Consider the following 8,241-nt stretch of genomic DNA (forward strand, 5'->3'; position numbering starts at 1 on the left):
AACATGTTTCATCCCCAGTTTCACATTCTGTGATATGCTTTAAATTAAATCAGACTTTTAACTTGGTCCTCTAAAGCTGACAGCAACCACTGAGAGCAGACGTGAGAAGGGACTAAACATGTATGTCACAATCTGTGCTAGGTTGGGACAGGTTTTTTGGCTTTGAGTATCAGTACTCTTCTGTTTATTCGCCAATTGCCGTTAATTGTGCTATGTAAGATGTAGTGAATACAAGTGATGCTCCCTGGAGCAAGCTGTCCCAACTGCCCCCTAGCTATGAGGGACTGATTAGCTTCACTCCAAGACACGTGCATGTACAGGAAAGTCTGGCAGGGATCCTCAAGCATCACGAAATACACAGTTGGCTGTAGCCTGCAGGTAAGCATGGGCAGTATCTTTGGGGTGAAGGTGAGTTCGCCTGTCCGGCACAGGTTCAGTTCTGAAGTCTGGGCCAGGGGGAGCAGTAGAGGAGGACTGCGTGTCTCAGTGATGTGATGTGCTGCTGCAATGAAGTTCAGGTTGTATTTGCCTGGTAGTAATAGGTCTTCGTATTGAGAGATCCAGATTCAGTCACTCTCCGTGATCTGGAATGATGTTATGCAGGTCATACTGTGAGGCAGTTAGTAACTTCTGAGCTTTCCCACAGACTTATACATCCATGGCAATAGCTGCCCACCTCGCCCACAATAACGATTGCTGCACGTTAGTCACTTCTTTTCTCCCACATCTCTGTATATTCAAAGCAACTCATTTCCCTCTATCTCCACAAGAGGAACGGAGGTGTGCCACCTCTTCTCCAAGAACACAGAGAGAAATATGACACATAATTAACCACCTCCCGTCCCTCGCTGTCCAAACTCCATCCCTTGTTACTGTTGTCTCTGGTTTTGTAGCCAACTGGGAACCCGGCAGAACCTGGTATGCTTTGTCCACACCCATCGCAATTTTTGTAATTTTCAGTATATGATAGGAAACGCCTATGATTTCTAAAAAACTGCAGCGCGCACAGGAATGAGTCCTTTCCTAGATCCGCAGGAGTAGGCAGCTGTAGTTACCGAAGACACGTTTCTTTCTCCGGCCTCCGCGCCCCTCAAGCGCACTATCGGGCCCCTCCTCAGGGTCTCCCCTCCTCAGGGTCTCCCCTCCCGCTCCCGGCAGCGCACCGCAACGCCAGGGGAAGGGGGGGGCTGCCGGCGGAGGTGGGTGCGCATGCTCCGCGCCCGGCGCATGCTCCGCGCTGGCGGGCAGCGGGCGGGCGCGGGGCCGTGCGCGCCGCCGCTGCCGCCAGGGGGCAGCGGCCGCCCGGGGGCGGGGCCGCCCGGGCTGCCCCGGCAGGACGGCGGGGCGCGGGCCCAGGGGAGCGCGGCTGGGGTTGTTTTAATGTCTCTGGGTATTTAATAGAGCAACAGCAACGGACCGTGTCCTTATGTTTTTCCCTGTTCAGAAACAACTTGCGGGACCCCAAAATCCGTCCGAGTGCTGGTTCATATGGTTTTAAAAACTTAGAGAGGCGGTTACCAAGGAAGTGTTTTTTAAGCTGGTATTCCTTTGAGCTAAGGTGGCAAAAGTGTTAGTAGTGATGTCTGATACTCAAATGGCTGAAAGGAGTTAGGAGAAGGCCTGAAACAAGAGCTGGAGACGTCCCCAAAGAAAACCAGTGAATTTCACAAACTGGATCTGAAATTTCTCTTCAGAGATCTGTAGGGATTTGACAAAATAAAATAGGAAATAAAAAATGTCTGACAATCCCGAATTCAAGTGTTGCATTTTGGACTAGCAAGATAAAAAGACTAGAAATCAAATGCCCTGGACTAGAAGAAAGTACTGGAAACAGTTCCAGGGAAAGGAATGGCAGGAAATCGGGAAACCTTTAGCCTGATTGTAATTTCCTATCCAAACAGCTGGAACTAGGTCTAAGGGAGCTAAAAATAAGCCCCAGAAGGAAATCAAAGTTTCCATGCCACGGTGGAAATCAGCACCCAGGGTGGGGAATTGAGTCAGGAATTTTTTTTTAGTAATACATGATTTTACGTGCTGCTTCTATTCTGTTTGTTGCCAGGAAAGCAGGGGATTACCCCGCTAAAGCAATACAAACATCTACTGTCTTGAGGAGAAAAAAGGTACTGGTTGAAGTTAACCTGACTGTCCACTGACGTGCTAGAAAAGCTAAGAGAAAAGAGTACTTCCAGGAGCTATATATGGTAGTACAGTGCTAGTGGCAGCTTATAATTTGTTCCCAGAAATATAAAACTAATTAATCAGATCACCTATAAGCCCTTAACATACAAAGTGGCAACATCTATCTTAATCACATATCTAGGGCCAGATGTGTGCTAGAAGGAGGGAAGAAAGAAGAAATTCTGGCTCGCTTACTAGAGTACTTGCAAAGATTTGTGTCTTACTGTGTGTACATACCTGCTAGGAATCCAGTCAGCTACCACCGGACCAGTCTGTGGAATGACCATTTTATCAAAATAAGTGAAAGAAAGCATTAGGTACCTACAAAGCTATGATTTTTTTTCTGGATCATGACTTACACCCTCCATCAGAGTAAAATAGCCATTAAGAAGAAGGGGGTTGTCATCATCCTCATCAGCTCGGCTCTGCGTTTAATGGGGAAGTGGGGATTAACAGCTGGTATGTGGTATTTTTAAACAATTAAAAAGAGACATAGTCCATTAACAGGGACAGTTGGCAACAATGTAAAATTCAAAACTGGCAATTCTGTTGAAAGCTGGTACTGAAAACAAATTGGATGCAATAACAATCATTATAAATAAAATGCTGGTCAGCACAGACCTGGACAGATGGTGAAATCTCCTTTCCCAGCTTGGGAAAGAGAGGGATGATTGAAGATGGGAACTCACACACGTGAAGAGGAAAAGCTTGGAAATGCAGGCATCAGCTTCCTAGGACTTACTCTGGGCACTTAAGCAAATAATCTAAATCTGACTATTGAATCACATCTGTGAAACACACAGAAAAGTGGAGCCTGGCAGAAGCATGGTGGCTATTAGACTGGACATCCTCAGAAAAAGCTAGAAAGCAGAGCTGTAATTTTACACCTAATTTGTTGAATGGAGACAGTGAGTGGAAACATGTATCACTCTACAATATGAAAAGCAGTTACTAACTTCCTGATTATCAACCTGATTGCCAGCTTTTGTTGTAGTGAGTAACTGCATAGTGACTGAATATTTCTGACAAGAAGATGATGATTGTAAAGAGAGAAGCCAAAGATATATAATGTGAGTCAGTAGGATACATGTATAGATGAAACCCTCAAGCAGAAGCAGGGATGAAAGAGCTTGTACTGTGTTTGATCCAATATAGTGCACTACATCTTAATGAGTTTGAAATACCTGCTTATTAGGAGTTTCTCCCAGTTTGAAGATGTAGTTTGCCTTGGACTGGTCTTCACAAGTTCGACTGTGAGGGGCGAGGTCCTCCAAAAGGGACAGGACATCAACACATTAGCCAGGTCTATCAGTGTGTGTTATTAACAATGAAAGAAGAATCATGAGAGAAATTTATCTGGAAGATACATGCGAGGTTTTAGTCAGTTCTTGGGCCTCACCTGTAGTATGGGTTAAGAAAGAAGTGGCAGCACTGAGGTGTTTTGTGAACTCTGGCAAACCAAATTATGTCACTTGAAATAATTCTTTGCAGGACAAGGTCAGCAACAAGTTAAAGTAGCAGTCACAGTGCGCAAGCTACTAGCTATGTTTGAAGGCTATTGGATCTTGTTCCTCCCTCAGCTCATTTGTTATCTAAGCAAGATATTCTGGTATATGCTGCAAATGGTAAAAAGTAAGCTTAAAACTACTAATCAAAATTAACTCTAAGAGATATGACTTATTTCTGAAACACCCTGCATAGTCCTGCAGGTGAGATAAGGGGAGAGGTTGGGGCAAAATATTTCCTTTGATAAAAAGGAAATAATGTGTGCAAAATTGGGTCTCCACTAGAGGCTGGCAGACATGCAGAGTTTCTGCAGGGCTTTTCTCTTCTGGAAGTTCTTTTGTGGGTTTGTCAACATTGCAAAACTATTTCATAAGTTGCAGAAGAAAAAGAAAACATCTCAGTGGTTAAGAGAGAGCGTTTTGAGCACTTTCAGTTAAAAAGAAAGTTGTTGTAACTGCCACTGTATCAGTGTATTCACATTTCAAAACCTCTTTCCTATCAGATATGGGTGCTAGTGCTTACATTAGAACTCAAACATTGTGAGTTGGAGGTGACTTTGCACAGCAAAAGTCTAAATTCTCTGGCACCGCTGGACAGGAATTAGTAATGGTTACATCGGTTGAAAATAACTTCCACGTGTATGAAAGTTTCTCTTCATGATAGGCCATATATCCCTTCCATTCTTCGAGCATGGCTGGCATAGTCCTAGCGTGTTACGGAAATAAAGCTTAGGTAATGATTATTGGGTTGGTTTGGGTTTGGTTTTTTTTTTCACTTGCACTTTCCCTGCTACTTTTGAAGCCATTGTCTGCTTTAGATCTAATTTTACATGACAGCACAAGTGTTGAAGATACCAAGTTTCTGCATGTTTTGTGAAACAGTGTCTGGAACAAAGAACCCTATTAATATCCCACAGAGGGAAATGTGTAACTTAGCTTTTACCCTCCCAAGGGACAGCAGTCAGCTCGCCAACCTGTACACACGTAGTTAAGACTTAACTGCAGTTGGGCCTCTTGCCCATCTCAAATAGGTAGGGGGGACTAAGCAAAGGAAGGTTTATGGTTGTGGAAGGAGACAACTCATGGCGTTCAGTGGCTAGAGTACAAATACAGAGGAAATCTGGCTTCATTAATTCTGTAGCTCATGGAAAAATTTATTCAAGCTTGGGATCTTTGGTGGAAAGACTGCAGTGTTCTGACTTTGTACCAGATGCTCACACAAAGGTATTAATGCTGATACACTGCTTAACAAAAAAAAAAAGCAATAAAGCAAGAATTGGTTGCTCAGAAGAGTATAAGCTCACGAAGAGCTCTTTCTCTTAATTACAGAAGCATATACCTTCCGAATTTCATCTGTGAGATACGGGGTTGTGCAAATGAAATGGGAATTTGTGCTTTTTTGCACAGGAACAGGATTTTGTCAAAGGAACAGCTAGCTGTTCCATTATTCTCATGTTAGAGATATCTTACAGGATCCTGCCTGATATTTGACTGTTTAGGTCAAAGAGGCGAACTTGTCACTTGTCCCGTATATGTTACACTAGAGTACTAAACCGTACACAACCCTGGTTTTGACTATTCAAACCTTAAATATCTGTATTTGGGGGTCTTTTTTCTCATATTAATTAGTTGCGAATTAAGTTCACTAAAAATGTGTTACTCAGGATGGTTCCCAAACAGGAATACTGTAGCACAGGCAAAGTAATACACCCAGAGGATTACAACACACCATCCTAACACCCAGGGTGCAATTTAGAAAGGCGTCTTTCTCAAAAGCAAGGCAACCTCCATAGGAAGGAAACTGCGGAGGGTAGTATAGAAAAGTAGAAACAGCAGTACTTAGAGAAAAACCTCAAAGGGGTCAACTGTTGAGCTAAATACGAAGACATAAGAAGCAGTGGAATGCTTTTTAAAAATTCTTTTAAATTTACTGTTTTCTCTTGAAGGACTATGTGGGCAAATAGCTCTTCAGAGGAATATAAGCATGCACCTCTGAGGGGCCAGGTTTAAGACTCATGCTAGCTACCTGAAAGAAAGGAAATACTCAGTGAAATTCTGAGCAATTTTAACTCACTTTTAATCATGTACCTTAATGTCGTGTAAATATTAGTAAAGCAGGGGTTCTAGAAACTTGGATTTCTGGGGGTGGATGCAAGTATCCAAAACACAGTCTATCCCTTTGAAATGTGAACTGTTGAAACAGGCTAGAACTGAAGGGTTTGTGCTCTCTTTGATATATCAAAAAATACTCGTATGTTTTTTTAAGTACTTGGCAACAGCTAAATTCTTTGGAAATCATAAACCCTAGATGAACTGTGAGAAGTTAATTGATGGTACGAGTGTGACCCAGTTGACCCCACTACTTTGAGTGCCCTACGAGGCCCTGTAGAGAGAGTTAAGGGAAGAAAAGTTCTGCAGCACTTAATTGTCTACCCTACTCCTTTAGAAGTTCAGTTAAACTTACTTATGGGGGTCCTCTCATGACTGGACAAAAATATTTGATAAGTTCTTTCTTTAAAGTGGAAATGCAAAGAATGGGTAGGGTAATAGCCATGTGGAATGCAGCAGAACCTAACCCCTCCCTAACTAATCCTGCTATTTTCTAACCTTGTCCTCCATGCATAATCAAAGGCGTCGAAGTCACATGCTTCGAAGTCAAGCCTTTGCAGGATCATGGCTTTTGCTGAGTATGGAACATGCCTTTCCTGCCTGGTGTCCTCTGCATGAGGAGGTTCCCTGTAGAAGCCATTATTATCTTGGTTAACACCACTCCCTCCTTTCATTTAACATTTTGGTCATGTCTTACTCTGCTTATTATTTTTAAGTTTTGTCTTGAGTTAAAGACCTAAAAGTTATCAGAAACACAAGCAAATTCTCCAAAGAAAATACGTTTCTTAAAGACTGTCAAAATAAAGAAATGGGCTTAGAATTCATGAAATTTAGAAAACAAAGCAGATAAATCAATGTATCATCATCAAACTTTAGACAGCTAAAATGTAATGCGTTATGGTAAAATAAATTACTGTAATACTAGCTATTACCTAACATTGCTAATCTTCAGATCTCATTTACAGAGACGGTAGAATATGAGATGCTTTGGGGCAGACCACATAGGTAGGCAGATGACACAGACTCCCTCACTGATGCCCTGCTGACTAAATCCCACTGCCCTAATGCTCGTAACATTAACTGTTATTGGTCATGCATTTAAATACTCAGTTATGTTATTTATGTAGCAGGTATGTAAATGTTGACAACTCTTACGATTTTATAACATGTCTCAAATAGTTAAATATTGCCCATATTAAAAGCTCCAGCTGTCGTCATCAGACTCTGAGCTGAGGGAACTGGATTTCCTCAGTGCAAAACCGAGCACCAGGGACTATTTTAAAAACGTCTGACCAAAGAGACACTGGAAATCATGAGTCTTAAATGATAGAACAGCAGATGTCTATGGAAAAGTCCAAGAATTCTCTATTTCATAAACTTCATGACTGTAAACCAATGCCAGGCTTCTAGGAGAAACTTTGGGCTTTTTCAATATTAGTAATTCAGCCCTCAGCAGCAGAGTTAACACCGCACCTCGTACGTATCCCTGGCTGTTGTTGAGGGCCTCTCTGGTGAGGTTGTCCGTGGGACTGGGAGAAACGCACTCTCTTGAGCCTGTTTCTGGCTTTGCTGTAGGAGCACGGTGGGCATGACCGTCCTATGGAGTGCACAAGAACCGAGGACGCCCCAGAGCACTGCGCTGGACCCAGCCTGATGGTGCAGCCTCGCCGGCAGCGCTGCAGCCAAGGGCGCGGGCAGCGACCCCGGGAAGAAGCCACGCCGGGCAGGAGCTCTGGGCGAGGAGTTGCAGCACTTTGAGGACCAGTGCGGAAAGAGGAACTGTGAGACGCATCGCTGCCGGCTGCACGACTGAGGCTTGAGTAAAGGTTTGGCGTCCCCGCCTGGATTTTATTTCCTTATTCCCCACGGGATTCCCCCCTTACCTCACTACATTTCAGTGTCTCTGTATAGCCAGAAGCAGCTGCACAATGGGGTAACTTGTATTTTACTTATAAATAGCTGAAGTACAGTTTCCTGCACCAGCTGCTGCTGCTGCTGCCGAGTTGCGCGGAGGATCCTGCAGCTCCGGTGCCTGCTCTCCATCCTCTGGCAAGGAGACCCGCCAAAGCCCCGGGCAGACACAGCTGCCCCGCCCGGGCTGGAGAGCGGGCGGGCGGCCGCCCCCGGCCGGAAGGGAGCAGCCCCATCTGCACGCCGCGCCTCGGAGGTGCGCTGGGGAGCGCCGGCCGCGACGTCACGGCGCGGTTGCCATAGGGACGCCTGGGGTCGCACCTGACGGCTGTCGTGAAGCAGCGGGAAGAGAACGAGGGAAGGAGGAAGGGGGAGTCTAGGCCTGGCCCGGCCCCCTCCCCGGGCCCGCGGGGAGTTTGCTCCGCGCCGCGCCCCTCCACCCCTGCCGCATCGGAGTCGGAGGCAGGAGGCGGAGGCGGCGTTGGTGCTGCCGCTGCCGCCGCCGCTGCTGCTGGTTATGTAGGGGCCCCGGTGCGGG

This window comes from Gavia stellata, chromosome 7, assembly GCF_030936135.1.
Source record: "Gavia stellata isolate bGavSte3 chromosome 7, bGavSte3.hap2, whole genome shotgun sequence".
Classification (NCBI taxonomy): domain Eukaryota; kingdom Metazoa; phylum Chordata; class Aves; order Gaviiformes; family Gaviidae; genus Gavia; species Gavia stellata.